The 23,453-nt window shown below is 49.6% G+C and overlaps 55 non-coding genes and 9 pseudogenes across 55 annotated transcripts; all 64 read left to right on the top strand.

The window, feature by feature from the left end:
- Nucleotides 1-120: 120 nt before the first annotated feature.
- On the top strand, nucleotides 121-239 carry LOC149761249 (5S ribosomal RNA). The gene has a single exon (XR_016408381.1). It is a non-coding gene; the product is annotated as a 5S ribosomal RNA (ribosomal RNA).
- Nucleotides 240-486: 247 nt separating this feature from the next.
- Nucleotides 487-605, top strand: LOC149761248 (5S ribosomal RNA). The gene has a single exon (XR_016403470.1). It is a non-coding gene; the product is annotated as a 5S ribosomal RNA (ribosomal RNA).
- Nucleotides 606-851: 246 nt separating this feature from the next.
- LOC149761247 (5S ribosomal RNA) lies at nucleotides 852-970 on the top strand. The gene has a single exon (XR_016412497.1). It is a non-coding gene; the product is annotated as a 5S ribosomal RNA (ribosomal RNA).
- Nucleotides 971-1,216: 246 nt separating this feature from the next.
- LOC149761246 (5S ribosomal RNA) lies at nucleotides 1,217-1,335 on the top strand. Its single transcript, XR_016408379.1, has one exon. It is a non-coding gene; the product is annotated as a 5S ribosomal RNA (ribosomal RNA).
- A 247-nt stretch (nucleotides 1,336-1,582) lies between these two features.
- Nucleotides 1,583-1,701, top strand: LOC149761245 (5S ribosomal RNA). Its single transcript, XR_016409947.1, has one exon. It is a non-coding gene; the product is annotated as a 5S ribosomal RNA (ribosomal RNA).
- Nucleotides 1,702-1,947: 246 nt separating this feature from the next.
- Nucleotides 1,948-2,066, top strand: LOC149761244 (5S ribosomal RNA). The gene has a single exon (XR_016409946.1). It is a non-coding gene; the product is annotated as a 5S ribosomal RNA (ribosomal RNA).
- A 246-nt stretch (nucleotides 2,067-2,312) lies between these two features.
- LOC149761243 (5S ribosomal RNA) lies at nucleotides 2,313-2,431 on the top strand. The gene has a single exon (XR_016405777.1). It is a non-coding gene; the product is annotated as a 5S ribosomal RNA (ribosomal RNA).
- Nucleotides 2,432-2,679: 248 nt separating this feature from the next.
- Nucleotides 2,680-2,798, top strand: LOC149761242 (5S ribosomal RNA). The gene has a single exon (XR_016409945.1). It is a non-coding gene; the product is annotated as a 5S ribosomal RNA (ribosomal RNA).
- A 246-nt stretch (nucleotides 2,799-3,044) lies between these two features.
- On the top strand, nucleotides 3,045-3,163 carry LOC149761241 (5S ribosomal RNA; annotated as a pseudogene).
- A 246-nt stretch (nucleotides 3,164-3,409) lies between these two features.
- On the top strand, nucleotides 3,410-3,528 carry LOC149761240 (5S ribosomal RNA). Its single transcript, XR_016401201.1, has one exon. It is a non-coding gene; the product is annotated as a 5S ribosomal RNA (ribosomal RNA).
- Nucleotides 3,529-3,774: 246 nt separating this feature from the next.
- On the top strand, nucleotides 3,775-3,893 carry LOC149761239 (5S ribosomal RNA). The gene has a single exon (XR_016403823.1). It is a non-coding gene; the product is annotated as a 5S ribosomal RNA (ribosomal RNA).
- Nucleotides 3,894-4,139: 246 nt separating this feature from the next.
- LOC149761238 (5S ribosomal RNA) lies at nucleotides 4,140-4,258 on the top strand (annotated as a pseudogene).
- Nucleotides 4,259-4,505: 247 nt separating this feature from the next.
- Nucleotides 4,506-4,624, top strand: LOC149761237 (5S ribosomal RNA). The gene has a single exon (XR_016403469.1). It is a non-coding gene; the product is annotated as a 5S ribosomal RNA (ribosomal RNA).
- Nucleotides 4,625-4,870: 246 nt separating this feature from the next.
- On the top strand, nucleotides 4,871-4,989 carry LOC149761236 (5S ribosomal RNA). The gene has a single exon (XR_016412496.1). It is a non-coding gene; the product is annotated as a 5S ribosomal RNA (ribosomal RNA).
- Nucleotides 4,990-5,235: 246 nt separating this feature from the next.
- Nucleotides 5,236-5,354, top strand: LOC149761235 (5S ribosomal RNA). Its single transcript, XR_016408378.1, has one exon. It is a non-coding gene; the product is annotated as a 5S ribosomal RNA (ribosomal RNA).
- A 247-nt stretch (nucleotides 5,355-5,601) lies between these two features.
- LOC149761234 (5S ribosomal RNA) lies at nucleotides 5,602-5,720 on the top strand. The gene has a single exon (XR_016403468.1). It is a non-coding gene; the product is annotated as a 5S ribosomal RNA (ribosomal RNA).
- Nucleotides 5,721-5,966: 246 nt separating this feature from the next.
- LOC149761233 (5S ribosomal RNA) lies at nucleotides 5,967-6,085 on the top strand. Its single transcript, XR_016409944.1, has one exon. It is a non-coding gene; the product is annotated as a 5S ribosomal RNA (ribosomal RNA).
- Nucleotides 6,086-6,331: 246 nt separating this feature from the next.
- Nucleotides 6,332-6,450, top strand: LOC149761232 (5S ribosomal RNA). The gene has a single exon (XR_016401984.1). It is a non-coding gene; the product is annotated as a 5S ribosomal RNA (ribosomal RNA).
- Nucleotides 6,451-6,698: 248 nt separating this feature from the next.
- On the top strand, nucleotides 6,699-6,817 carry LOC149761231 (5S ribosomal RNA). The gene has a single exon (XR_016409943.1). It is a non-coding gene; the product is annotated as a 5S ribosomal RNA (ribosomal RNA).
- A 246-nt stretch (nucleotides 6,818-7,063) lies between these two features.
- Nucleotides 7,064-7,182, top strand: LOC149761230 (5S ribosomal RNA; annotated as a pseudogene).
- Nucleotides 7,183-7,429: 247 nt separating this feature from the next.
- Nucleotides 7,430-7,548, top strand: LOC149761229 (5S ribosomal RNA). The gene has a single exon (XR_016403467.1). It is a non-coding gene; the product is annotated as a 5S ribosomal RNA (ribosomal RNA).
- A 246-nt stretch (nucleotides 7,549-7,794) lies between these two features.
- LOC149761228 (5S ribosomal RNA) lies at nucleotides 7,795-7,913 on the top strand. Its single transcript, XR_016409942.1, has one exon. It is a non-coding gene; the product is annotated as a 5S ribosomal RNA (ribosomal RNA).
- A 246-nt stretch (nucleotides 7,914-8,159) lies between these two features.
- Nucleotides 8,160-8,278, top strand: LOC149761227 (5S ribosomal RNA). Its single transcript, XR_016408377.1, has one exon. It is a non-coding gene; the product is annotated as a 5S ribosomal RNA (ribosomal RNA).
- Nucleotides 8,279-8,525: 247 nt separating this feature from the next.
- LOC149761226 (5S ribosomal RNA) lies at nucleotides 8,526-8,644 on the top strand. The gene has a single exon (XR_016409941.1). It is a non-coding gene; the product is annotated as a 5S ribosomal RNA (ribosomal RNA).
- A 246-nt stretch (nucleotides 8,645-8,890) lies between these two features.
- On the top strand, nucleotides 8,891-9,009 carry LOC149761225 (5S ribosomal RNA; annotated as a pseudogene).
- Nucleotides 9,010-9,256: 247 nt separating this feature from the next.
- LOC149761224 (5S ribosomal RNA) lies at nucleotides 9,257-9,375 on the top strand. Its single transcript, XR_016403466.1, has one exon. It is a non-coding gene; the product is annotated as a 5S ribosomal RNA (ribosomal RNA).
- Nucleotides 9,376-9,621: 246 nt separating this feature from the next.
- LOC149761223 (5S ribosomal RNA) lies at nucleotides 9,622-9,740 on the top strand. Its single transcript, XR_016409940.1, has one exon. It is a non-coding gene; the product is annotated as a 5S ribosomal RNA (ribosomal RNA).
- A 246-nt stretch (nucleotides 9,741-9,986) lies between these two features.
- Nucleotides 9,987-10,105, top strand: LOC149761222 (5S ribosomal RNA). The gene has a single exon (XR_016408968.1). It is a non-coding gene; the product is annotated as a 5S ribosomal RNA (ribosomal RNA).
- Nucleotides 10,106-10,352: 247 nt separating this feature from the next.
- On the top strand, nucleotides 10,353-10,471 carry LOC149761221 (5S ribosomal RNA). The gene has a single exon (XR_016409938.1). It is a non-coding gene; the product is annotated as a 5S ribosomal RNA (ribosomal RNA).
- A 246-nt stretch (nucleotides 10,472-10,717) lies between these two features.
- On the top strand, nucleotides 10,718-10,836 carry LOC149761220 (5S ribosomal RNA; annotated as a pseudogene).
- A 247-nt stretch (nucleotides 10,837-11,083) lies between these two features.
- On the top strand, nucleotides 11,084-11,202 carry LOC149761219 (5S ribosomal RNA). The gene has a single exon (XR_016403465.1). It is a non-coding gene; the product is annotated as a 5S ribosomal RNA (ribosomal RNA).
- Nucleotides 11,203-11,448: 246 nt separating this feature from the next.
- Nucleotides 11,449-11,567, top strand: LOC149761218 (5S ribosomal RNA). Its single transcript, XR_016409937.1, has one exon. It is a non-coding gene; the product is annotated as a 5S ribosomal RNA (ribosomal RNA).
- Nucleotides 11,568-11,813: 246 nt separating this feature from the next.
- LOC149761217 (5S ribosomal RNA) lies at nucleotides 11,814-11,932 on the top strand. Its single transcript, XR_016408376.1, has one exon. It is a non-coding gene; the product is annotated as a 5S ribosomal RNA (ribosomal RNA).
- A 247-nt stretch (nucleotides 11,933-12,179) lies between these two features.
- LOC149761216 (5S ribosomal RNA) lies at nucleotides 12,180-12,298 on the top strand. The gene has a single exon (XR_016409936.1). It is a non-coding gene; the product is annotated as a 5S ribosomal RNA (ribosomal RNA).
- Nucleotides 12,299-12,544: 246 nt separating this feature from the next.
- On the top strand, nucleotides 12,545-12,663 carry LOC149761215 (5S ribosomal RNA; annotated as a pseudogene).
- A 247-nt stretch (nucleotides 12,664-12,910) lies between these two features.
- Nucleotides 12,911-13,029, top strand: LOC149761214 (5S ribosomal RNA). The gene has a single exon (XR_016403464.1). It is a non-coding gene; the product is annotated as a 5S ribosomal RNA (ribosomal RNA).
- Nucleotides 13,030-13,275: 246 nt separating this feature from the next.
- Nucleotides 13,276-13,394, top strand: LOC149761213 (5S ribosomal RNA). The gene has a single exon (XR_016409935.1). It is a non-coding gene; the product is annotated as a 5S ribosomal RNA (ribosomal RNA).
- A 246-nt stretch (nucleotides 13,395-13,640) lies between these two features.
- LOC149761212 (5S ribosomal RNA) lies at nucleotides 13,641-13,759 on the top strand. Its single transcript, XR_016408375.1, has one exon. It is a non-coding gene; the product is annotated as a 5S ribosomal RNA (ribosomal RNA).
- A 247-nt stretch (nucleotides 13,760-14,006) lies between these two features.
- LOC149761211 (5S ribosomal RNA) lies at nucleotides 14,007-14,125 on the top strand. Its single transcript, XR_016404752.1, has one exon. It is a non-coding gene; the product is annotated as a 5S ribosomal RNA (ribosomal RNA).
- A 246-nt stretch (nucleotides 14,126-14,371) lies between these two features.
- On the top strand, nucleotides 14,372-14,490 carry LOC149761210 (5S ribosomal RNA). The gene has a single exon (XR_016409934.1). It is a non-coding gene; the product is annotated as a 5S ribosomal RNA (ribosomal RNA).
- Nucleotides 14,491-14,736: 246 nt separating this feature from the next.
- On the top strand, nucleotides 14,737-14,855 carry LOC149761209 (5S ribosomal RNA). Its single transcript, XR_016403258.1, has one exon. It is a non-coding gene; the product is annotated as a 5S ribosomal RNA (ribosomal RNA).
- Nucleotides 14,856-15,103: 248 nt separating this feature from the next.
- LOC149761208 (5S ribosomal RNA) lies at nucleotides 15,104-15,222 on the top strand. The gene has a single exon (XR_016409933.1). It is a non-coding gene; the product is annotated as a 5S ribosomal RNA (ribosomal RNA).
- Nucleotides 15,223-15,468: 246 nt separating this feature from the next.
- Nucleotides 15,469-15,587, top strand: LOC149761207 (5S ribosomal RNA; annotated as a pseudogene).
- A 247-nt stretch (nucleotides 15,588-15,834) lies between these two features.
- Nucleotides 15,835-15,953, top strand: LOC149761206 (5S ribosomal RNA). Its single transcript, XR_016409932.1, has one exon. It is a non-coding gene; the product is annotated as a 5S ribosomal RNA (ribosomal RNA).
- A 246-nt stretch (nucleotides 15,954-16,199) lies between these two features.
- On the top strand, nucleotides 16,200-16,318 carry LOC149761205 (5S ribosomal RNA). The gene has a single exon (XR_016402651.1). It is a non-coding gene; the product is annotated as a 5S ribosomal RNA (ribosomal RNA).
- A 247-nt stretch (nucleotides 16,319-16,565) lies between these two features.
- Nucleotides 16,566-16,684, top strand: LOC149761204 (5S ribosomal RNA). The gene has a single exon (XR_016409931.1). It is a non-coding gene; the product is annotated as a 5S ribosomal RNA (ribosomal RNA).
- Nucleotides 16,685-16,930: 246 nt separating this feature from the next.
- Nucleotides 16,931-17,049, top strand: LOC149761203 (5S ribosomal RNA). Its single transcript, XR_016402577.1, has one exon. It is a non-coding gene; the product is annotated as a 5S ribosomal RNA (ribosomal RNA).
- Nucleotides 17,050-17,295: 246 nt separating this feature from the next.
- LOC149761202 (5S ribosomal RNA) lies at nucleotides 17,296-17,414 on the top strand. Its single transcript, XR_016402649.1, has one exon. It is a non-coding gene; the product is annotated as a 5S ribosomal RNA (ribosomal RNA).
- Nucleotides 17,415-17,660: 246 nt separating this feature from the next.
- LOC149761201 (5S ribosomal RNA) lies at nucleotides 17,661-17,779 on the top strand. The gene has a single exon (XR_016412094.1). It is a non-coding gene; the product is annotated as a 5S ribosomal RNA (ribosomal RNA).
- Nucleotides 17,780-18,027: 248 nt separating this feature from the next.
- On the top strand, nucleotides 18,028-18,146 carry LOC149761200 (5S ribosomal RNA). The gene has a single exon (XR_016409930.1). It is a non-coding gene; the product is annotated as a 5S ribosomal RNA (ribosomal RNA).
- Nucleotides 18,147-18,392: 246 nt separating this feature from the next.
- LOC149761199 (5S ribosomal RNA) lies at nucleotides 18,393-18,511 on the top strand (annotated as a pseudogene).
- A 247-nt stretch (nucleotides 18,512-18,758) lies between these two features.
- Nucleotides 18,759-18,877, top strand: LOC149761198 (5S ribosomal RNA). Its single transcript, XR_016409929.1, has one exon. It is a non-coding gene; the product is annotated as a 5S ribosomal RNA (ribosomal RNA).
- A 246-nt stretch (nucleotides 18,878-19,123) lies between these two features.
- On the top strand, nucleotides 19,124-19,242 carry LOC149761197 (5S ribosomal RNA). Its single transcript, XR_016409927.1, has one exon. It is a non-coding gene; the product is annotated as a 5S ribosomal RNA (ribosomal RNA).
- A 246-nt stretch (nucleotides 19,243-19,488) lies between these two features.
- On the top strand, nucleotides 19,489-19,607 carry LOC149761196 (5S ribosomal RNA). Its single transcript, XR_016402648.1, has one exon. It is a non-coding gene; the product is annotated as a 5S ribosomal RNA (ribosomal RNA).
- Nucleotides 19,608-19,853: 246 nt separating this feature from the next.
- On the top strand, nucleotides 19,854-19,972 carry LOC149761195 (5S ribosomal RNA). The gene has a single exon (XR_016412093.1). It is a non-coding gene; the product is annotated as a 5S ribosomal RNA (ribosomal RNA).
- A 248-nt stretch (nucleotides 19,973-20,220) lies between these two features.
- On the top strand, nucleotides 20,221-20,339 carry LOC149761194 (5S ribosomal RNA). Its single transcript, XR_016409926.1, has one exon. It is a non-coding gene; the product is annotated as a 5S ribosomal RNA (ribosomal RNA).
- Nucleotides 20,340-20,585: 246 nt separating this feature from the next.
- Nucleotides 20,586-20,704, top strand: LOC149761193 (5S ribosomal RNA; annotated as a pseudogene).
- Nucleotides 20,705-20,951: 247 nt separating this feature from the next.
- Nucleotides 20,952-21,070, top strand: LOC149761192 (5S ribosomal RNA). The gene has a single exon (XR_016409925.1). It is a non-coding gene; the product is annotated as a 5S ribosomal RNA (ribosomal RNA).
- A 246-nt stretch (nucleotides 21,071-21,316) lies between these two features.
- LOC149761191 (5S ribosomal RNA) lies at nucleotides 21,317-21,435 on the top strand. Its single transcript, XR_016402647.1, has one exon. It is a non-coding gene; the product is annotated as a 5S ribosomal RNA (ribosomal RNA).
- A 246-nt stretch (nucleotides 21,436-21,681) lies between these two features.
- Nucleotides 21,682-21,800, top strand: LOC149761190 (5S ribosomal RNA). Its single transcript, XR_016407365.1, has one exon. It is a non-coding gene; the product is annotated as a 5S ribosomal RNA (ribosomal RNA).
- Nucleotides 21,801-22,047: 247 nt separating this feature from the next.
- Nucleotides 22,048-22,166, top strand: LOC149761189 (5S ribosomal RNA). Its single transcript, XR_016409924.1, has one exon. It is a non-coding gene; the product is annotated as a 5S ribosomal RNA (ribosomal RNA).
- Nucleotides 22,167-22,412: 246 nt separating this feature from the next.
- LOC149761188 (5S ribosomal RNA) lies at nucleotides 22,413-22,531 on the top strand. Its single transcript, XR_016401426.1, has one exon. It is a non-coding gene; the product is annotated as a 5S ribosomal RNA (ribosomal RNA).
- Nucleotides 22,532-22,777: 246 nt separating this feature from the next.
- Nucleotides 22,778-22,896, top strand: LOC149761187 (5S ribosomal RNA). The gene has a single exon (XR_016411673.1). It is a non-coding gene; the product is annotated as a 5S ribosomal RNA (ribosomal RNA).
- Nucleotides 22,897-23,144: 248 nt separating this feature from the next.
- On the top strand, nucleotides 23,145-23,263 carry LOC149761186 (5S ribosomal RNA). The gene has a single exon (XR_016409923.1). It is a non-coding gene; the product is annotated as a 5S ribosomal RNA (ribosomal RNA).
- Nucleotides 23,264-23,453: the final 190 nt, after the last annotated feature.

Below are 23,453 nucleotides of genomic sequence, written 5' to 3'. Positions count from 1 at the left end.
ATGCCGCATAGCGGAACAGCGTGTTGAATCCTACGCCAGAACGGCCCCGGCAGCGCGAATGTCTCGGGCCGTCGAGGTCTGCTACTTTGTCATAAAAGGGAGTTTCGAAGGGCATGTCTTGGGTGCGATCATACCAGCACTAATGCACCGGATCCTATCAGAACTCTGCAGTTAAGCGTGCTTGGGCGAGAGTAGTACTAGGATGGGTGACCCCCTGGGAAGTCCTCATGTTGCACCCTTTTTATTTTTTGCCCGCTTTTTTATTTTTTGATAATATTTATTTTTAATTTTTTGGCTTTTGGCTTTTCCTCTTCGGATAATTTTTTTCCCCCGACAATAAACTGGGTCCGGAGACTGGCGGTGCCATGCCGCATAGCGGGACCAGCGCGTTGAATCCTACGCCAGAACGGCCCCGGCAGCGCGAATGTCTCGGGCCGTCGAGGTCTGCTGCTTTGTCATAAAAGGGAGTTTCGAAGGGCATATCATGGGTGCGATCATACCAGCACTAATGCACCTGATCCCATCAGAACTCCGCAGTTAAGCGTGCTTGGGCGAGAGTAGTACTAGGATGGGTGACCCCCTGGGAAGTCCTCGTGTTGCACCCCTTTTATTTTTTGCCCGCTTTTTTATTTTTTGATAACATTTATTTTTTATTTTTCGGCTTTTGGCTTTTCCTCTTCGGATAATTTTTTTCCCCCGAAAATAAACTGAGTCCGGAGACTGGCGGTGCCATGCCGCATAGCGGAACAGCGCGTTGAATCCTACGCCAGAACGGCCCCGGCAGCGCGAATGTCTCGGGCCGTCGAGGTCTGCTGCTTTGTCATAAAAGGGAGTTTCGAAGGGCATGTCATGGGTGCGATCATACCAGCACTAATGCACCGGATCCCATCAGAACTCCGTAGTTAAGCGTGCTTGGGCGAGAGTAGTACTAGGATGGGTGACCCCCTGGGAAGTCCTCGTGTTGCACCCCTTTTATTTTTTGCCCGCTTTTTTATTTTTTGATAACATTTATTTTTTATTTTTCGGCTTTTGGCTTCTCCTCTTCGGATAATTTTTTTCCCCCGAAAATAAACTGAGTCCGGAGACTGGCGGTGCCATGCCGCATAGCGGAACAGCGTGTTGAATCCTACGCCAGAACGGCCCCGGCAGCGCGAATGTCTCGGGCCGTCGAGGTCTGCTACTTTGTCATAAAAGGGAGTTTCGAAGGGCATGTCTTGGGTGCGATCATACCAGCACTAATGCACCGGATCCTATCAGAACTCTGCAGTTAAGCGTGCTTGGGCGAGAGTAGTACTAGGATGGGTGACCCCCTGGGAAGTCCTCATGTTGCACCCTTTTTATTTTTTGCCCGCTTTTTTATTTTTTGATAATATTTATTTTTAATTTTTTGGCTTTTGGCTTTTCCTCTTCGGATAATTTTTTTCCCCCGACAATAAACTGGGTCCGGAGACTGGCGGTGCCATGCCGCATTGCGGGACCAGCGCGTTGAATCCTACGCCAGAACGGCCCCGGCAGCGCGAATGTCTCGCGCCGTCGAGGTCTGCTGCTTTGTCATAAAAGGGAGTTTCGAAGGGCGTATCATGGGTGCGATCATACCAGCACTAATGCACCGGATCCCATCAGAACTCCGCAGTTAAGCGTGCTTGGGCGAGAGTAGTACTAGGATGGGTGACCCCCTGGGAAGTCCTCGTGTTGCACCCCTTTTATTTTTTGCCCGCTTTTTTCTTTTTTGATAACATTTATTTTTAATTTTTTGGCTTTTGGCTTTTCCTCTTCGGATAATTTTTTTCCCTCGAAAATAAACTCAGTCCGGAGACTCGCGGTGCCATGCCGCATAGCGGAACAGCGCATTGAATCCTACGCCAGAACGGCCCCGGCAGCGCGAATGTCTCGGGCCGTCGAGGTCTGCTGCTTTGTCATAAAAGGGTGTTTCGATGGGCATGTCATGGGTGCGATCATACCAGCACTAATGCACCGGATCCCATCAGAACTCCGCAGTTAAGCGTGCTTGGGCGAGAGTAGTACTAGGATGGGTGACCCCCTGGGAAGTCCTCGTGTTGCACCCCTTTTATTTTTTGCCCGCTTTTTTATTTTTTGATAATATTTATTTTTAATTTTTCGGCTTTTGGCTTTTCCTCTTCGGATAATTTTTTTCCCCCGAAAATAAACTGAGTCCGGAGACTCGCGGTGCCATGCCGCATAGCGGAACAGCGCGTTGAATCCTACGCCAGAACGGCCCCGGCAGCGCGAATGTCTCGGGCCGTCGAGGTCTGCTGCTTTGTCATAAAAGGGAGTTTCGAAGGGCATGTCATGGGTGCGATCATACCAGCACTAATGCAACGGATCCCATCAGAACTCCGCAGTTAACCGTGCTTGGGCGAGAGTAGTACTAGGATGGGTGACCCCCTGGGAAGTCCTCGTGTTGCACCCTTTTTATTTTTTTCTCCACTTTTTTATTTTTTGATAATATTTATTTTTAATTTTTCGGCTTTTGGCTTTTCCTCTTCGGATAATTTTTTTCCCCCGAAAATAAACTGAGTCCGGAGACTGGCGGTGCCATGCCGCATAGCGGGAATAGCGCGTTGAATCCTACGCCAGAACGGCCCCGGCGGCGCGAATGTCTCGGGCCGTCGAGGTCTGCTGCTTTGTCATAAAAGGGAGTTTCGATGGGCATGTCATGGGTGCGATCATACCAGCACTAATGCACCGGATCCCATCAGAACTCCGCAGTTAAGCGTGCTTGGGCGAGAGTAGTACTAGGATGGGTGACCCCCTGGGAAGTCCTCGTGTTGCACCCCTTTTATTTTTTGCCCGCTTTTTTATTTTTTGATAATATTTATTTTTAATTTTTCGGCTTTTGGCTTTTCCTCTTCGGATAATTTTTTTCCCCCGAAAATAAACTGAGTCCGGAGACTCGCGGTGCCATGCCGCATAGCGGAACAGCGCGTTGAATCCTACGCCAGAACGGCCCCGGCAGCGCGAATGTCTCGGGCCGTCGCGGTCTGCTGCTTTGTCATAAAAGGGAGTTTCGAAGGGCATGTCATGGGTGCGATCATACCAGCACTAATGCACCGGATCCCATCATAACTCCGCAGTTAGGCGTGCTTGGGCGAGAGAAGTACTAGGATGGGTGACCCCCTGGGAAGTCCTCGTGTTGCACCCTTTTTATTTTTTGCCCGCTTTTTTATTTTTTGATAATATTTATTTTTAATTTTTTGGCTTTTGGCTTTTCCTCTTCGGATAATTTTTTCCCCCCGAAAATAAACTGAGTCCGGAGACTGGCGGTGCCATGCCGCATAGCGGAACAGCGCGTTGAATCCTACGCCAGAACGGCCCCGGCAGCGCGAATGTCTCGGGCCGTCGAGGTCTGCTGCTTTATCATAAAAGGGAGTTTCGAAGGGCATGTCATGGGTGCGATCATACCAGCACTAATACACCGGATCCCATCAGAACTCCGCAGTTAAGCGTGCTTGGGCGAGAGTAGTACTAGGATGGGTGACCCCCTGGGAAGTCCTCGTGTTGCACCCCTTTTATTTTTTGCCCGCTTTTTTATTTTTTGATAACATTTATTTTTTATTTTTCGGCTTTTGGCTTTTCCTCTTCGGATAATTTTTTTCCCCCGAAAATAAACTCAGTCCGGAGACTGGCGGTGCCATGCCGCATAGCGGAACAGCGCGTTGAATCCTACGCCAGAACGGCCCCGGCAGCGCGAATGTCTCGGGCCGTCGAGGTCTGCTGCTTTGTCATAAAAGGGAGTTTCGAAGGGCATGTCATGGGTGCGATCATACCAGCACTAATGCACCGGATCCCATCAGAACTCCGCAGTTGAGCGTGCTTGGGCGAGAGTAGTACTAGGATGGGTGACCCCCTGGGAAGTCCTCGTGTTGCACCCCTTTTATTTTTTGCCCGCTTTTTTATTTTTTGATAACATTTATTTTTTATTTTTCGGCTTTTGGCTTTTCCTCTTCGGATAATTTTTTTCTCCCGAAAATAAACTGAGTCCGGAGACTGGCGGTGCCATGCCGCATAGCGGAACAGCGTGTTGAATCCTACGCCAGAACGGCCCCGGCAGCGCGAATGTCTCGGGCCGTCGAGGTCTGCTACTTTGTCATAAAAGGGAGTTTCGAAGGGCATGTCTTGGGTGCGATCATACCAGCACTAATGCAACGGATCCTATCAGAACTCTGCAGTTAAGCGTGCTTGGGCGAGAGTAGTACTAGGATGGGTGACCCCCTGGGAAGTCCTCATGTTGCACCCTTTTTATTTTTTGCCCGCTTTTTTATTTTTTGATAATATTTATTTTTAATTTTTTGGCTTTTGGCTTTTCCTCTTCGGATAATTTTTTTCCCCCGACAATAAACTGGGTCCGGAGACTGGCGGTGCCATGCCGCATAGCGGGACCAGCGCGTTGAATCCTACGCCAGAACGGCCCCGGCAGCGCGAATGTCTCGGGCCGTCGAGGTCTGCTGCTTTGTCATAAAAGGGAGTTTCGAAGGGCATATCATGGGTGCGATCATACCAGCACTAATGCACCTGATCCCATCAGAACTCCGCAGTTAAGCGTGCTTGGGCGAGAGTAGTACTAGGATGGGTGACCCCCTGGGAAGTCCTCGTGTTGCACCCCTTTTATTTTTTGCCCGCTTTTTTATTTTTTGATAACATTTATTTTTTATTTTTCGGCTTTTGGCTTTTCCTCTTCGGATAATTTTTTTCCCCCGAAAATAAACTGAGTCCGGAGACTGGCGGTGCCATGCCGCATAGCGGAACAGCGCGTTGAATCCTACGCCAGAACGGCCCCGGCAGCGCGAATGTCTCGGGCCGTCGAGGTCTGCTGCTTTGTCATAAAAGGGAGTTTCGAAGGGCATGTCATGGGTGCGATCATACCAGCACTAATGCACCGGATCCCATCAGAACTCCGTAGTTAAGCGTGCTTGGGCGAGAGTAGTACTAGGATGGGTGACCCCCTGGGAAGTCCTCGTGTTGCACCCCTTTTATTTTTTGCCCGCTTTTTTATTTTTTGATAACATTTATTTTTTATTTTTCGGCTTTTGGCTTCTCCTCTTCGGATAATTTTTTTCTCCCGAAAATAAACTGAGTCCGGAGACTGGCGGTGCCATGCCGCATAGCGGAACAGCGTGTTGAATCCTACGCCAGAACGGCCCCGGCAGCGCGAATGTCTCGGGCCGTCGAGGTCTGCTACTTTGTCATAAAAGGGAGTTTCGAAGGGCATGTCTTGGGTGCGATCATACCAGCACTAATGCACCGGATCCTATCAGAACTCTGCAGTTAAGCGTGCTTGGGCGAGAGTAGTACTAGGATGGGTGACCCCCTGGGAAGTCCTCATGTTGCACCCTTTTTATTTTTTGCCCGCTTTTTTATTTTTTGATAATATTTATTTTTAATTTTTTGGCTTTTGGCTTTTCCTCTTCGGATAATTTTTTTCCCCCGACAATAAACTGGGTCCGGAGACTGGCGGTGCCATGCCACATAGCGGGACCAGCGCGTTGAATCCTACGCCAGAACGGCCCCGGCAGCGCGAATGTCTCGGGCCGTCGAGGTCTGCTGCTTTGTCATAAAAGGGAGTTTCGAAGGGCATATCATGGGTGCGATCATACCAGCACTAATGCACCTGATCCCATCAGAACTCCGCAGTTAAGCGTGCTTGGGCGAGAGTAGTACTAGGATGGGTGACCCCCTGGGAAGTCCTCGTGTTGCACCCCTTTTATTTTTTGCCCGCTTTTTTCTTTTTTGATAACATTTATTTTTAATTTTTTGGCTTTTGGCTTTTCCTCTTCGGATAATTTTTTTCCCTCGAAAATAAACTGAGTCCGGAGACTCGCGGTGCCATGCCGCATAGCGGAACAGCGCATTGAATCCTACGCCAGAACGGCCCCGGCAGCGCGAATGTCTCGGGCCGTCGAGGTCTGCTGCTTTGTCATAAAAGGGTGTTTCGATGGGCATGTCATGGGTGCGATCATACCAGCACTAATGCACCGGATCCCATCAGAACTCCGCAGTTAAGCGTGCTTGGGCGAGAGTAGTACTAGGATGGGTGACCCCCTGGGAAGTCCTCGTGTTGCACCCCTTTTATTTTTTGCCCGCTTTTTTATTTTTTGATAATATTTATTTTTAATTTTTCGGCTTTTGGCTTTTCCTCTTCGGATAATTTTTTTCCCCCGAAAATAAACTGAGTCCGGAGACTCGCGGTGCCATGCCGCATAGCGGAACAGCGCGTTGAATCCTACGCCAGAACGGCCCCGGCATCGCGAATGTCTCGGTCCGTCGAGGTCTGCTGCTTTGTCATAAAAGGGAGTTTCGAAGGGCATGTCATTGGTGCGATCATACCAGCACTAATGCACCGGATCCCATCAGAACTCCGCAGTTAAGCGTGCTTGGGCGAGAGTAGTACTAGGATGGGTGACCCCCTGGGAAGTCCTCGTGTTGCACCCTTTTTATTTTTTTCTCCACATTTTTATTTTTTGATAATATTTATTTTTAATTTTTCGGCTTTTGGCTTTTCCTCTTCGGATAATTTTTTTCCCCCGAAAATAAACTGAGTCCGGAGACTGGCGGTGCCATGCCGCATAGCGGGAATAGCGCGTTGAATCCTGCGCCAGAACGGCCCCGGCGGCGCGAATGTCTCGGGCCGTCGAGGTCTGCTGCTTTGTCATAAAAGGGAGTTTCGATGGGCATGTCATGGGTGCGATCATACCAGCACTAATGCACCGGATCCCATCAGAACTCCGCAGTTAAGCGTGCTTGGGCGAGAGTAGTACTAGGATGGGTGACCCCCTGGGAAGTCCTCGTGTTGCACCCCTTTTATTTTTTGCCCGCTTTTTTATTTTTTGATAATATTTATTTTTAATTTTTCGGCTTTTGGCTTTTCCTCTTCGGATAATTTTTTTCCCCCGAAAATAAACTGAGTCCGGAGACTCGCGGTGCCATGCCGCATAGCGGAACAGCGCGTTGAATCCTACGCCAGAACGGTCCCGGCAGCGCGAATGTCTCGGGCCGTCGCGGTCTGCTGCTTTGTCATAAAAGGGAGTTTCGAAGGGCATGTCATGGGTGCGATCATACCGGCACTAATGCACCGGATCCCATCATAACTCCGCAGTTAGGCGTGCTTGGGCGAGAGAAGTACTAGGATGGGTGACCCCCTGGGAAGTCCTCATGTTGCACCCTTTTTATTTTTTGCCCGCTTTTTTATTTTTTGATAATATTTATTTTTAATTTTTTGGCTTTTGGCTTTTCCTCTTCGGATAATTTTTTTCCCCCGACAATAAACTGGGTCCGGAGACTGGCGGTGCCATGCCGCATAGCGGGACCAGCGCGTTGAATCCTACGCCAGAACGGCCCCGGCAGCGCGAATGTCTTGGGCCGTCGAGGTCTGCTGCTTTGTCATAAAAGGGAGTTTCGAAGGGCATATCATGGGTGCGATCATACCAGCACTAATGCACCTGATCCCATCAGAACTCCGCAGTTAAGCGTGCTTGGGCGAGAGTAGTACTAGGATGGGTGACCCCCTGGGAAGTCCTCGTGTTGCACCCCTTTTATTTTTTGCCCGCTTTTTTATTTTTTGATAACATTTATTTTTTATTTTTCGGCTTTTGGCTTTTCCTCTTCGGATAATTTTTTTCCCCCGAAAATAAACTGAGTCCGGAGACTGGCGGTGCCATGCCGCATAGCGGAACAGCGCGTTGAATCCTACGCCAGAACGGCCCCGGCAGCGCGAATGTCTCGGGCCGTCGAGGTCTGCTGCTTTGTCATAAAAGGGAGTTTCGAAGGGCATGTCATGGGTGCGATCATACCAGCACTAATGCACCGGATCCCATCAGAACTCCGCAGTTAAGCGTGCTTGGGCGAGAGTAGTACTAGGATGGGTGACCCCCTGGGAAGTCCTCGTGTTGCACCCCTTTTATTTTTTGCCCGCTTTTTTATTTTTTGATAACATTTATTTTTTATTTTTGGGCTTTTGGCTTCTCCTCTTCGGATAATTTTTTTCCCCCGAAAATAAACTGTGTCCGGAGACTGGCGGTGCCATGCCGCATAGCGGAACAGCGTGTTGAATCCTACGCCAGAACGGCCCCGGCAGCGCGAATGTCTCGGGCCGTCGAGGTCTGCTACTTTGTCATAAAAGGGAGTTTCGAAGGGCATGTCTTGGGTGCGATCATACCAGCACTAATGCACCGGATCCTATCAGAACTCTGCAGTTAAGCGTGCTTGGGCGAGAGTAGTACTAGGATGGGTGACCCCCTGGGAAGTCCTCATGTTGCACCCTTTTTATTTTTTGCCCGCTTTTTTATTTTTTGATAATATTTATTTTTAATTTTTTGGCTTTTGGTTTTTCCTCTTCGGATAATTTTTTTCCCCCGACAATAAACTGGGTCCGGAGACTGGCGGTGCCATGCCGCATAGCGGGACCAGCGCGTTGAATCCTACGCCAGAACGGCCCCGGCAGCGCGAATGTCTCGGGCCGTCGAGGTCTGCTGCTTTGTCATAAAAGGGAGTTTCGAAGGGCATATCATGGGTGCGATCATACCAGCACTAATGCACCGGATCCCATCAGAACTCCGCAGTTAAGCGTGCTTGGGCGAGAGTAGTACTAGGATGGGTGACCCCCTGGGAAGTCCTCGTGTTGCACCCCTTTTATTTTTTGCCCGCTTTTTTATTTTTTGATAATATTTATTTTTAATTTTTCGGCTTTTGGCTTTTCCTCTTCGGATAATTTTTTTCCCCAGAAAATAAACTGAGTCCGGAGACTCGCGGTGCCATGCCGCATAGCGGAACAGCGCGTTGAATCCTACGCCAGAACGGTCCCGGCAGCGCGAATGTCTCGGGCCGTCGCGGTCTGCTGCTTTGTCATAAAAGGAAGTTTCGAAGGGCATGTCATGGGTGCGATCATACCAGCACTAATGCACCGGATCCCATCATAACTCCGCAGTTAGGCGTGCTTGGGCGAGAGAAGTACTAGGATGGGTGACCCCCTGGGAAGTCCTCATGTTGCACCCTTTTTATTTTTTGCCCGCTTTTTTATTTTTTGATAATATTTATTTTTAATTTTTTGGCTTTTGGCTTTTCCTCTTCGGATAATTTTTTTCCCCCGACAATAAACTGGGTCCGGAGACTGGCGGTGCCATGCCGCATAGCGGGACCAGCGCGTTGAATCCTACGCCAGAACGGCCCCGGCAGCGCGAATGTCTTGGGCCGTCGAGGTCTGCTGCTTTGTCATAAAAGGGAGTTTCGAAGGGCATATCATGGGTGCGATCATACCAGCACTAATGCACCTGATCCCATCAGAACTCCGCAGTTAAGCGTGCTTGGGCGAGAGTAGTACTAGGATGGGTGACCCCCTGGGAAGTCCTCGTGTTGCACCCCTTTTATTTTTTGCCCGCTTTTTTATTTTTTGATAACATTTATTTTTTATTTTTCGGCTTTTGGCTTTTCCTCTACGGATAATTTTTTTCCCCCGAAAATAAACTGAGTCCGGAGACTGGCGGTGCCATGCCGCATAGCGGAACAGCGCGTTGAATCCTACGCCAGAACGGCCCCGGCAGCGCGAATGTCTCGGGCCGTCGAGGTCTGCTGCTTTGTCATAAAAGGGAGTTTCGAAGGGCATGTCATGGGTGCGATCATACCAGCACTAATGCACCGGATCCCATCAGAACTCCGCAGTTAAGCGTGCTTGGGCGAGAGTAGTACTAGGATGGGTGACCCCCTGGGAAGTCCTCGTGTTGCACCCCTTTTATTTTTTGCCCGCTTTTTTATTTTTTGATAACATTTATTTTTTATTTTTCGGCTTTTGGCTTCTCCTCTTCGGATAATTTTTTTCCCCCGAAAATAAACTGTGTCCGGAGACTGGCGGTGCCATGCCGCATAGCGGAACAGCGTGTTGAATCCTACGCCAGAACGGCCCCGGCAGCGCGAATGTCTCGGGCCGTCGAGGTCTGCTACTTTGTCATAAAAGGGAGTTTCGAAGGGCATGTCTTGGGTGCGATCATACCAGCACTAATGCACCGGATCCTATCAGAACTCTGCAGTTAAGCGTGCTTGGGCGAGAGTAGTACTAGGATGGGCGACCCCCTGGGAAGTCCTCATGTTGCACCCTTTTTATTTTTTGCCCGCTTTTTTATTTTTTGATAATATTTATTTTTAATTTTTTGGCTTTTGGTTTTTCCTCTTCGGATAATTTTTTTCCCCCGACAATAAACTGGGTCCGGAGACTGGCGGTGCCATGCCGCATAGCGGGACCAGCGCGTTGAATCCTACGCCAGAACGGCCCCGGCAGCGCGAATGTCTCGGGCCGTCGAGGTCTGCTGCTTTGTCATAAAAGGGAGTTTCGAAGGGCATATCATGGGTGCGATCATACCAGCACTAATGCACCGGATCCCATCAGAACTCCGCAGTTAAGCGTGCTTGGGCGAGAGTAGTACTAGGATGGGTGACCCCCTGGGAAGTCCTCGTGTTGCACCCCTTTTATTTTTTGCCCGCTTTTTTATTTTTTGATAATATTTATTTTTAATTTTTCGGCTTTTGGCTTTTCCTCTTCGGATAATTTTTTTCCCCCGAAAATAAACTGAGTCCGGAGACTCGCGGTGCCATGCCGCATAGCGGAACAGCGCGTTGAATCCTACGCCAGAACGGTCCCGGCAGCGCGAATGTCTCGGGCCGTCGCGGTCTGCTGCTTTGTCATAAAAGGGAGTTTCGAAGGGCATGTCATGGGTGCGATCATACCAGCACTAATGCACCGGATCCCATCATAACTCCGCAGTTAGGCGTGCTTGGGCGAGAGAAGTACTAGGATGGGTGACCCCCTGGGAAGTCCTCATGTTGCACCCTTTTTATTTTTTGCCCGCTTTTTTATTTTTTGATAATATTTATTTTTAATTTTTTGGCTTTTGGCTTTTCCTCTTCGGATAATTTTTTTCCCCCGACAATAAACTGGGTCCGGAGACTGGCGGTGCCATGCCGCATAGCGGGACCAGCGCGTTGAATCCTACGCCAGAACGGCCCCGGCAGCGCGAATGTCTTGGGCCGTCGAGGTCTGCTGCTTTGTCATAAAAGGGAGTTTCGAAGGGCATATCATGGGTGCGATCATACCAGCACTAATGCACCTGATCCCATCAGAACTCCGCAGTTAAGCGTGCTTGGGCGAGAGTAGTACTAGGATGGGTGACCCCCTGGGAAGTCCTCGTGTTGCACCCCTTTTATTTTTTGCCCGCTTTTTTATTTTTTGATAACATTTATTTTTTATTTTTCGGCTTTTGGCTTTTCCTCTTCGGATAATTTTTTTCCCCCGAAAATAAACTGAGTCCGGAAACTGGCGGTGCCATGCCGCATAGCGGAACAGCGCGTTGAATCCTACGCCAGAACGGCCCCGGCAGCGCGAATGTCTCGGGCCGTCGAGGTCTGCTGCTTTGTCATAAAAGGGAGTTTCGAAGGGCATGTCATGGGTGCGATCATACCAGCACTAATGCACCGGATCCCATCAGAACTCCGCAGTTAAGCGTGCTTGGGCGAGAGTAGTACTAGGATGGGTGACCCCCTGGGAAGTCCTCGTGTTGCACCCCTTTTATTTTTTGCCCGCTTTTTTATTTTTTGATAACATTTATTTTTTATTTTTCGGCTTTTGGCTTCTCCTCTTCGGATAATTTTTTTCCCCCGAAAATAAACTGTGTCCGGAGACTGGCGGTGCCATGCCGCATAGCGGAACAGCGTGTTGAATCCTACGCCAGAACGGCCCCGGCAGCGCGAATGTCTCGGGCCGTCGAGGTCTGCTACTTTGTCATAAAAGGGAGTTTCGAAGGGCATGTCTTGGGTGCGATCATACCAGCACTAATGCACCGGATCCTATCAGAACTCTGCAGTTAAGCGTGCTTGGGCGAGAGTAGTACTAGGATGGGTGACCCCCTGGGAAGTCCTCATGTTGCACCCTTTTTATTTTTTGCCCGCTTTTTTATTTTTTGATAATATTTATTTTTAATTTTTTGGCTTTTGGTTTTTCCTCTTCGGATAATTTTTTTCCCCCGACAATAAACTGGGTCCGGAGACTGGCGGTGCCATGCCGCATAGCGGGACCAGCGCGTTGAATCCTACGCCAGAACGGCCCCGGCAGCGCGAATGTCTCGGGCCGTCGAGGTCTGCTGCTTTGTCATAAAAGGGAGTTTCGAAGAGCATATCATGGGTGCGATCATACCAGCACTAATGCACCGGATCCCATCAGAACTCCGCAGTTAAGCGTGCTTGGGCGAGAGTAGTACTAGGATGGGTGACCCCCTGGGAAGTCCTCGTGTTGCACCCCTTTTATTTTTTGCCCGCTTTTTTATTTTTTGATAATATTTATTTTTAATTTTTCGGCTTTTGGCTTTTCCTCTTCGGATAATTTTTTTCCCCCGAAAATAAACTGAGTCCGGAGACTCGCGGTGCCATGCCGCATAGCGGAACAGCGCGTTGAATCCTACGCCAGAACGGTCCCGGCAGCGCGAATGTCTCGGGCCGTCGCGGTCTGCTGCTTTGTCATAAAAGGGAGTTTCGAAGGGCATGTCATGGGTGCGATCATACCAGCACTAATGCACCGGATCCCATCATAACTCCGCAGTTAGGCGTGCTTGGGCGAGAGAAGTACTAGGATGGGTGACCCCCTGGGAAGTCCTCATGTTGCACCCTTTTTATTTTTTGCCCGCTTTTTTATTTTTTGATAATATTTATTTTTAATTTTTTGGCTTTTGGCTTTTCCTCTTCGGATAATTTTTTTCCCCCGACAATAAACTGGGTCCGGAGACTGGCGGTGCCATGCCGCATAGCGGGACCAGCGCGTTGAATCCTACGCCAGAACGGCCCCGGCAGCGCGAATGTCTTGGGCCGTCGAGGTCTGCTGCTTTGTCATAAAAGGGAGTTTCGAAGGGCATATCATGGGTGCGATCATACCAGCACTAATGCACCTGATCCCATCAGAACTCCGCAGTTAAGCGTGCTTGGGCGAGAGTAGTACTAGGATGGGTGACCCCCTGGGAAGTCCTCGTGTTGCACCCCTTTTATTTTTTGCCCGCTTTTTTATTTTTTGATAACATTTATTTTTTATTTTTCGGCTTTTGGCTTTTCTTCTTCGGATAATTTTTTTCCCCCGAAAATAAACTGAGTCCGGAGACTGGCGGTGCCATGCCGCATAGCGGAACAGCGCGTTGAATCCTACGCCAGAACGGCCCCGGCAGCGCGAATGTCTCGGGCCGTCGAGGTCTGCTGCTTTGTCATAAAAGGGAGTTTCGAAGGGCATGTCATGGGTGCGATCATACCAGCACTAATGCACCGGATCCCATCAGAACTCCGCAGTTAAGCGTGCTTGGGCGAGAGTAGTACTAGGATGGGTGACCCCCTGGGAAGTCCTCGTGTTGCACCCCTTTTATTTTTTGCCCGCTTTTTTATTTTTTGATAACATTTATTTTTTATTTTTCGGCTTTTGGCTTCTCCTCTTCGGATAATTTTTTTCCCCCGAAAATAAACTGTGTCCGGAGACTGGCGGTGCCATGCCGCATAGCGGAACAGCGTGTTGAATCCTACGCCAGAACGGCCCCGGCAGCGCGAATGTCTCGGGCCGTCGAGGTCTGCTACTTTGTCATAAAAGGGAGTTTCGAAGGGCATGTCTTGGGTGCGATCATACCAGCACTAATGCACCGGATCCTATCAGAACTCTGCAGTTAAGCGTGCTTGGGCGAGAGTAGTACTAGGATGGGTGACCCCCTGGGAAGTCCTCATGTTGCACCCTTTTTATTTTTTGCCCGCTTTTTTATTTTTTGATAATATTTATTTTTAATTTTTTGGCTTTTGGTTTTTCCTCTTCGGATAATTTTTTTCCCCCGACAATAAACTGGGTCCGGAGACTGGCGGTGCCATGCCGCATAGCGGGACCAGCGCGTTGAATCCTACGCCAGAACGGCCCCGGCAGCGCGAATGTCTCGGGCCGTCGAGGTCTGCTGCTTTGTCATAAAAGGGAGTTTCGAAGGGCATATCATGGGTGCGATCATACCAGCACTAATGCACCTGATCCCATCAGAACTCCGCAGTTAAGCGTGCTTGGGCGAGAGCAGTACTAGGATGGGTGACCCCCTGGGAAGTCCTCGTGTTGCACCCCTTTTATTTTTTGCCCGCTTTTTTCTTTTTTGATAACATTTATTTTTAATTTTTTGGCTTTTGGCTTTTCCTCTTCGGATAATTTTTTTCCCTCGAAAATAAACTGAGTCCGGAGACTCGCGGTGCCATGCCGCATAGCGGAACAGCGCATTGAATCCTACGCCAGAACGGCCCCGGCAGCGCGAATGTCTCGGGCCGTCGAGGTCTGCTGCTTTGTCATAAAAGGGTGTTTCGATGGGCATGTCATGGGTGCGATCATACCAGCACTAATGCACCGGATCCCATCAGAACTCCGCAGTTAAGCGTGCTTGGGCGAGAGTAGTACTAGGATGGGTGACCCCCTGGGAAGTCCTCGTGTTGCACCCCTTTTATTTTTTGCCCGCTTTTTTATATTTTGATAATATTTATTTTTAATTTTTCGGCTTTTGGCTTTTCCTCTTCGGATAATTTTTTTCCCCCGAAAATAAACTGAGTCCGGAGACTCGCGGTGCCATGCCGCATAGCAGAACAGCGCGTTGAATCCTACGCCAGAACGGCCCCGGCATCGCGAATGTCTCGGTCCGTCGAGGTCTGCTGCTTTGTCATACAAGGGAGTTTCGAAGGGCATGTCATGGGTGCGATCATACCAGCACTAATGCACCGGATCCCATCAGAACTCCGCAGTTAAGCGTGCTTGGGCGAGAGTAGTACTAGGATGGGTGACCCCCTGGAAAGTCCTCGTGTTGCACCCTTTTTATTTTTTTCTCCACTTTTTTATTTTTTGATAATATTTATTTTTAATTTTTCGGCTTTTGGCTTTTCCTCTTCGGATAATTTTTTTCCCCCGAAAATAAACTGAGTCCGGAGACTGGCGGTGCCATGCCGCATAGCGGGAATAGCGCGTTGAATCCTACGCCAGAACGGCCCCGGCGGCGCGAATGTCTCGGGCCGTCGAGGTCTGCTGCTTTGTCATAAAAGGGAGTTTCGATGGGCATGTCATGGGTGCGATCATACCAGCACTAATGCACCGGATCCCATCAGAACTCCGCAGTTAAGCGTGCTTGGGCGAGAGTAGTACTAGGATGGGTGACCCCCTGGGAAGTCCTCGTGTTGCACCCCTTTTATTTTTTGCCCGCTTTTTTATTTTTTGATAATATTTATTTTTAATTTTTCGGCTTTTGGCTTTTCCTCTTCGGATAATTTTTTTCCCCCGAAAATAAACTGAGTCCGGAGACTCGCGGTGCCATGCCGCATAGCGGAACAGCGCGTTGAATCCTACGCCAGAACGGCCCCGGCAGCGCGAATGTCTCGGGCCGTCGCGGTCTGCTGCTTTGTCATAAAAGGGAGTTTCGAAGGGCATGTCATGGGTGCGATCATACCAGCACTAATGCACCGGATCCCATCATAACTCCGCAGTTAGGCGTGCTTGGGCGAGAGAAGTACTAGGATGGGTGACCCCCTGGGAAGTCCTCGTGTTGCACCCTTTTCATTTTTTGCCCGCTTTTTTATTTTTTGATAATATTTATTTTTAATTTTTTGGCTTTTGGCTTTTCCTCTTCGGATAATTTTTTCCCCCCCGAAAATAAACTGAGTCCGGAGACTGGCGGTGCCATGCCGCATAGCGGAACAGCGCGTTGAATCCTACGCCAGAACGGCCCCGGCAGCGCGAATGTCTCGGGCCGTCGAGGTCTGCTGCTTTGTAATAAAAGGGAGTTTCGAAGGGCATGTCATGGGTGCGATCATACCAGCACTAATGCACCGGATCCCATCAGAACTCCGCAGTTAAGCGTGCTTGGGCGAGAGTAGTACTAGGATGGGTGACCCCCTGGGAAGTCCTCGTGTTGCACCCCTTTTATTTTTTGCCCGCTTTTTTATTTTTTGATAACATTTATTTTTTATTTTTCGGCTTTTGGCTTTTCCTCTTCGGATAATTTTTTTCCCCCGAAAATAAACTGAGTCCGGAGACTGGCGGTGCCATGCCGCATAGCGGAACAACGCGTTGAATCCTACGCCAGAACGGCCCCGGCAGCGCGAATGTCTCGGGCCGTCGAGGTCTGCTGCTTTGTCATAAAAGGGAGTTTCGAAGGGCATGTCATGCGTGCGATCATACCAGCACTAATGCACCGGATCCCATCAGAACTCCGCAGTTAAGCGTGCTTGGGCGAGAGTAGTACTAGGATGGGTGACCCCCTGGGAAGTCCTCGTGTTGCACCCCTTTTATTTTTTGCCCGCTTTTTTATTTTTTGATAACATTTATTTTTTATTTTTCGGCTTTTGGCTTTTCCTCTTCGGATAATTTTTTTCCCCCGAAAATAAACTGAGTCCGGAGACTGGCGGTGCCATGCCGCATAGCGGGAATACCGCGTTGAATCCTACGCCAGAACGGCCCCGGCGGCGCGAATGTCTCGGGCCGTCGAGGTCTGCTGCTTTGTCATAAAAGGGAGTTTCGATGGGCATGTCATGGGTGCGATCATACCAGCACTAATGCACCGGATCCCATCAGAACTCCGCAGTTAAGCGTGCTTGGGCGAGAGTAGTACTAGGATGGGTGACCCCCTGGGAAGTCCTCGTGTTGCACCCCTTTTATTTTTTGCCCGCTTTTTTATTTTTTGATAATATTTATTTTTAATTTTTCGGCTTTTGGCTTTTCCTCTTCGGATAATTTTTTTCCCCCGAAAATAAACTGAGTCCGGAGACTCGCGGTGCCATGCCGCATAGCGGAACAGCGCGTTGAATCCTACGCCAGAACGGCCCCGGCAGCGCGAATGTCTCGGGCCGTCGAGGTCTGCTGCTTTGTCATAAAAGGGAGTTTCGAAGGGCATGTCATGGGTGCGATCATACCAGCACTAATGCACCGGATCCCATCAGAACTCCGCAGTTAAGCGTGCTTGGGCGAGAGTAGTACTAGGATGGGTGACCGCCTGGGAAGTCCTCGTGCTGCACCCCTTTTATTTTTTGCCCGCTTTTTTATTTTTTGATAACATTTATTTTTTATTTTTCGGCTTTTGGCTTTTCCTCTTCGGATAATTTTTTTCCCCCGAAAATAAACTGAGTCCGGAGACTGGCGGTGCCATGCCGCATAGCGGAACAACGCGTTGAATCCTACGCCAGAACGGCCCCGGCAGCGCGAATGTCTCGGGCCGTCGAGGTCTGCTGCTTTGTCATAAAAGGGAGTTTCGAAGGGCATGTCATGCGTGCGATCATACCAGCACTAATGCACCGGATCCCATCAGAACTCCGCAGTTAAGCGTGCTTGGGCGAGAGTAGTACTAGGATGGGTGACCCCCTGGGAAGTCCTCGTGTTGCACCCCTTTTATTTTTTGCCCGCTTTTTTATTTTTTGATAACATTTATTTTTTATTTTTCGGCTTTTGGCTTTTCCTCTTCGGATAATTTTTTTCCCCCGAAAATAAACTGAGTCCGGAGACTGGCGGTGCCATGCCGCATAGCGGAACAGCGTGTTGAATCCTACGCCAGAACGGCCCCGGCAGCGCGAATGTCTCGGGCCGTCGAGGTCTGCTACTTTGTCATAAAAGGGAGTTTCGAAGGGCATGTCTTGGGTGCGATCATACCAGCACTAATGCACCGGATCCCATCAGAACTCCGCAGTTAAGCGTGCTTGGGCGAGAGTAGTACTAGGATGGGTGACCCCCTGGGAAGTCCTCGTGTTGCACCCTTTTTATTTTTTTCTCCACTTTTTTATTTTTTGATAATATTTATTTTTAATTTTTCGGCTTTTGGCTTTTCCTCTTCGGATAATTTTTTTCCCCCGAAAATAAACTGAGTCCGGAGACTGGCGGTGCCATGCCGCATAGCGGGAATACCGCGTTGAATCCTACGCCAGAACGGCCCCGGCGGCGCGAATGTCTCGGGCCGTCGAGGTCTGCTGCTTTGTCATAAAAGGGAGTTTCGATGGGCATGTCATGGGTGCGATCATACCAGCACTAATGCACCGGATCCCATCAGAACTCCGCAGTTAAGCGTGCTTGGGCGAGAGTAGTACTAGGATGGGTGACCCCCTGGGAAGTCCTCGTGTTGCACCCCTTTTATTTTTTGCCCGCTTTTTTATTTTTTGATAATATTTATTTTTAATTTTTCGGCTTTTGGCTTTTCCTCTTCGGATAATTTTTTTCTCCCGAAAATAAACTGAGTCCGGAGACTCGCGGTGCCATGCCGCATAGCGGAACAGCGCGTTGAATCCTACGCCAGAACGGCCCCGGCAGCGCGAATGTCTCGGGCCGTCGCGGTCTGCTGCTTTGTCATAAAAGGGAGTTTCGAAGGGCATGTCATGGGTGCGATCATACCAGCACTAATGCACCGGATCCCATCATAACTCCGCAGTTAGGCGTGCTTGGGCGAGAGAAGTACTAGGATGGGTGACCCCCTGGGAAGTCCTCGTGTTGCACCCTTTTTATTTTTTGCCCGCTTTTTTATTTTTTGATAATATTTATTTTTAATTTTTTGGCTTTTGGCTTTTCCTCTTCGGATAATTTTTTCCCCCCCGAAAATAAACTGAGTCCGGAGACTCGCGGTGCCATGCCGCATAGCGGAACAGCGCGTTGAATCCTACGCCAGAACGGCCCCGGCATCGCGAATGTCTCGGTCCGTCGAGGTCTGCTGCTTTGTCATAAAAGGGAGTTTCGAAGGGCATGTCTTGGGTGCGATCATACCAGCACTAATGCACCGGATCCCATCAGAACTCCGCAGTTAAGCGTGCTTGGGCGAGAGTAGTACTAGGATGGGTGACCCCCTGGGAAGTCCTCGTGTTGCACCCCTTTTATTTTTTGCCCGCTTTTTTATTTTTTGATAACATTTATTTTTTATTTTTCGGCTTTTGGCTTTTCCTCTTTGGATAATTTTTTTCTCCCGAAAATAAACTGAGTCCGGAGACTGGCGGTGCCATGCCGCATAGCGGAACAGCGCGTTGAATCCTACGCCAGAACGGCCCCGGCAGCGCGAATGTCTCGGGCCGTCGAGGTCTGCTGCTTTGTCATAAAAGGGAGTTTCGAAGGGCATGTCATGGGTGCGATCATACCAGCACTAATGCACCGGATCCCATCAGAACTCCGCAGTTAAGCGTGCTTGGGCGAGAGTAGTACTAGGATGGGTGACCCCCTGGGAAGTCCTCGTGTTGCACCCCTTTTATTTTTTGCCCGCTTTTTTATTTTTTGATAACATTTATTTTTTATTTTTCGGCTTTTGGCTTTTCCTCTTCGGATAATTTTTTTCCCCCGAAAATAAACTGAGTCCGGAGACTGGCGGTGCCATGCCGCATAGCGGAACACCGCGTTGAATCCTACGCCAGAACGGCCCCGGCAGCGCGAATGTCTCGGGCCGTCGAGGTCTGCTGCTTTGTCATAAAAGGGAGTTTCGAAGGGCATGTCATGCGTGCGATCATACCAGCACTAATGCACCGGATCCCATCAGAACTCCGCAGTTAAGCGTGCTTGGGCGAGAGTAGTACTAGGATGGGTGACCCCCTGGGAAGTCCTCGTGTTGCACCCCTTTTATTTTTTGCCCGCTTTTTTATTTTTTGATAACATTTATTTTTTATTTTTCGGCTTTTGGCTTTTCCTCTTCGGATAATTTTTTTCCCCCGAAAATAAACTGAGTCCGGAGACTGGCGGTGCCATGCCGCATAGCGGAACAGCGTGTTGAATCCTACGCCAGAACGGCCCCGGCAGCGCGAATGTCTCGGGCCGTCGAGGTCTGCTTCTTTGTCATAAAAGGGAGTTTCGAAGGGCATGTCTTGGGTGCGATCATACCAGCACTAATGCACCGGATCCCATCAGAACTCCGCAGTTAAGCGTGCTTGGGCGAGAGTAGTACTAGGATGGGTGACCCCCTGGGAAGTCCTCGTGTTGCACCCTTTTTATTTTTTTCTCCACTTTTTTATTTTTTGATAATATTTATTTTTAATTTTTCGGCTTTTGGCTTTTCCTCTTCGGATAATTTTTTTCCCCCGAAAATAAACTGAGTCCGGAGACTGGCGGTGCCATGCCGCATAGCGGGAATACCGCGTTGAATCCTACGCCAGAACGGCCCCGGCGGCGCGAATGTCTCAGGCCGTCGAGGTCTGCTGCTTTGTCATAAAAGGGAGTTTCGATGGGCATGTCATGGGTGCGATCATACCAGCACTAATGCACCGGATCCCATCAGAACTCCGCAGTTAAGCGTGCTTGGGCGAGAGTAGTACTAGGATGGGTGACCCCCTGGGAAGTCCTCGTGTTGCACCCCTTTTATTTTTTGCCCGCTTTTTTATTTTTTGATAATATTTATTTTTAATTTTTCGGCTTTTGGCTTTTCCTCTTCGGATAATTTTTTTCTCCCGAAAATAAACTGAGTCCGGAGACTCGCGGTGCCATGCCGCATAGCGGAACAGCGCGTTGAATCCTACGCCAGAACGGCCCCGGCAGCGCGAATGTCTCGGGCCGTCGCGGTCTGCTGCTTTGTCATAAAAGGGAGTTTCGAAGGGCATGTCATGGGTGCGATCATACCAGCACTAATGCACCGGATCCCATCATAACTCCGCAGTTAGGCGTGCTTGGGCGAGAGAAGTACTAGGATGGGTGACCCCCTGGGAAGTCCTCGTGTTGCACCCTTTTTATTTTTTGCCCGCTTTTTTATTTTTTGATAATATTTATTTTTAATTTTTTGGCTTTTGGCTTTTCCTCTTCGGATAATTTTTTCCCCCCCGAAAATAAACTGAGTCCGGAGACTGGCGGCGCCATGCCGCATAGCGGAACAGCGCGTTGAATCCTACGCCAGAACGGCCCCGGCAGCGCGAATGTCTCGGGCCGTCGAGGTCTGCTGCTTTGTCCTAAAAGGGAGTTTCGAAGGGCATGTCATGGGTGCGATCATACCAGCACTAATGCACCGGATCCCATCAGAACTCCGCAGTTAAGCGTGCTTGGGCGAGAGTAGTACTAGGATGGGTGACCCCCTGGGAAGTCCTCGTGTTGCACCCCTTTTATTTTTTGCCCGCTTTTTTATTTTTTGATAACATTTATTTTTTATTTTTCGGCTTTTGGCTTTTCCTCTTCGGATAATTTTTTTCCCCCGAAAATAAACTGAGTCCGGAGACTGGCGGTGCCATGCCGCATAGCGGAACAGCGCGTTGAATCCTACGCCAGAACGGCCCCGGCAGCGCGAATGTCTCGGGCCATCGAGGTCTGCTGCTTTGTCATAAAAGGGAGTTTCGAAGGGCATGTCATGCGTGCGATCATACCAGCACTAATGCACCGGATCCCATCAGAACTCCGCAGTTAAGCGTGCTTGGGCGAGAGTAGTACTAGGATGGGTGACCCCCTGGGAAGTCCTCGTGTTGCACCCCTTTTATTTTTTGCCCGCTTTTTTATTTTTTGATAACATTTATTTTTTATTTTTCGGCTTTTGGCTTTTCCTCTTCGGATAATTTTTTTCCCCCGAAAATAAACTGAGTCCGGAGACTGGCGGTGCCATGCCGCATAGCGGAACAGCGTGTTGAATCCTACGCCAGAACGGCCCCGGCAGCGCGAATGTCTCGGGCCGTCGAGGTCTGCTACTTTGTCATAAAAGGGAGTTTCGAAAGGCATGTCTTGGGTGCGATCATACCAGCACTAATGCACCGGATCCTATCAGAACTCCGCAGTTAAGCGTGCTTGGGCGAGAGTAGTACTAGGATGGGTGACCCCCTGGGAAGTCCTCATGTTGCACCCTTTTTATTTTTTGCCCGCTTTTTTATTTTTTGATAATATTTATTTTTAATTTTTTGGCTTTTGGCTTTTCCTCTTCGGATAATTTTTTTCCCCCGACAATGAACTGGGTCCGGAGACTGGCGGTGCCATGCCGCATAGCGGGACCAGCGCGTTGAATCCTACGCCAGAACGGCCCCGGCAGCGCGAATGTCTCGGGCCGACGAGGTCTGCTGCTTTGTCATAAAACGGAGTTTCGAAGGGCATATCATGGGTGCGATCATACCAGCACTAATGCACCGGATCCCATCAGAACTCCGCAGTTAAGCGTGCTTGGGCGAGAGTAGTACTAGGATGGGTGACCCCCTGGGAAGTCCTCGTGTTGCACCCCTTTTATTTTTTGCCCGCTTTTTTCTTTTTTGATAACATTTATTTTTAATTTTTTGGCTTTTGGCTTTTCCTCTTCGGATAATTTTTTTCCCTCGAAAATAAATTGAGTCCGGAGACTCGCGGTGCCATGCCGCATAGCGGAACAGCGCATTGAATCCTACGCCAGAACGGCCCCGGCAGCGCGAATGTTTCGGGCCGTCGAGGTCTGCTGCTTTGTCATAAAAGGGTGTTTCGATGGGCATGTCATGGGTGCGATCATACCAGCACTAATGCACCGGATCCCATCAGAACTCCGAAGTTAAGCGTGCTTGGGCAAGAGTAGTACTAGGATGGGTGACCCCCTGGGAAGTCCTCGTGTTGCACCCCTTTTATTTTTTGCCCGCTTTTTTATTTTTTGATAATATTTATTTTTAATTTTTTGGCTTTTGGCTTTTCCTCTTCGGATAATTTTTTTCCTCCGAAAATAAACTGAGTCCGGAGACTCGCGGTGCCATGCCGCATAGCGGAACAGCGCGTTGAATCCTACGCCAGAACGGCCCCGGCAGCGCGAATGTCTCGGGCCGTCGAGGTCTGCTGCTTTGTCATAAAAGGGAGTTTCGAAGGGCATGTCATGGGTGCGATCATACCGGCACTAATGCACCGGATCCCATCAGAACTCCGCAGTTAAGCGTGCTTGGGCGAGAGTAGTACTAGGATGGGTGACCCCCTGGGAAGTCCTCGTGTTGCACCCTTTTAATTTTTTTCTCCACTTTTTTATTTTTTGATAATATTTATTTTTAATTTTTCGGCTTTTGGCTTTTCCTCTTCGGATAATTTTTTTCCCCCGAAAATAAACTGAGTCCGGAGACTGGCGGTGCCATGCCGCATAGCGGGAATAGCGCGTTGAATCCTACGCCAGAACGGCCCCGGCGGCGCGAATGTCTCGGGCCGTCGAGGTCTGCTGCTTTGTCATAAAAGGGAGTTTCGATGGGCATGCCATGGGTGCGATCATACCAGCACTAATGCACCGGATCCCATCAGAACTCCGCAGTTAAGCGTGCTTGGGCGAGAGTAGTACTAGGATGGGTGACCCCCTGGGAAGTCCTCGTGTTGCACCCCTTTTATTTTGTGCCCGCTTTTTTATTTTTTGATAATATTTATTTTTAATTTTTCGGCTTTTGGCTTTTCCTCTTCGGATAATTTTTTTCCCCCGAAAATAAACTGAGTCCGGAGACTCGCGGTGCCATGCCGCATAGCAGAACAGCGCGTTGAATCCTACGCCAGAACGGCCCCGGCATCGCGAATGTCT

This window comes from Phoenix dactylifera, chromosome 4 (assembly GCF_051530095.1).
Source record: "Phoenix dactylifera cultivar Ajwa chromosome 4, Ajwa_hap1_PhDact_Kaust_v1.1, whole genome shotgun sequence".
In the NCBI taxonomy this organism is placed as follows: Eukaryota; Viridiplantae; Streptophyta; class Magnoliopsida; order Arecales; family Arecaceae; genus Phoenix; species Phoenix dactylifera.
The sequence above is the reverse complement of the archived record's forward strand: the minus strand, read 5'-3'. Positions and strand labels throughout refer to the sequence as shown.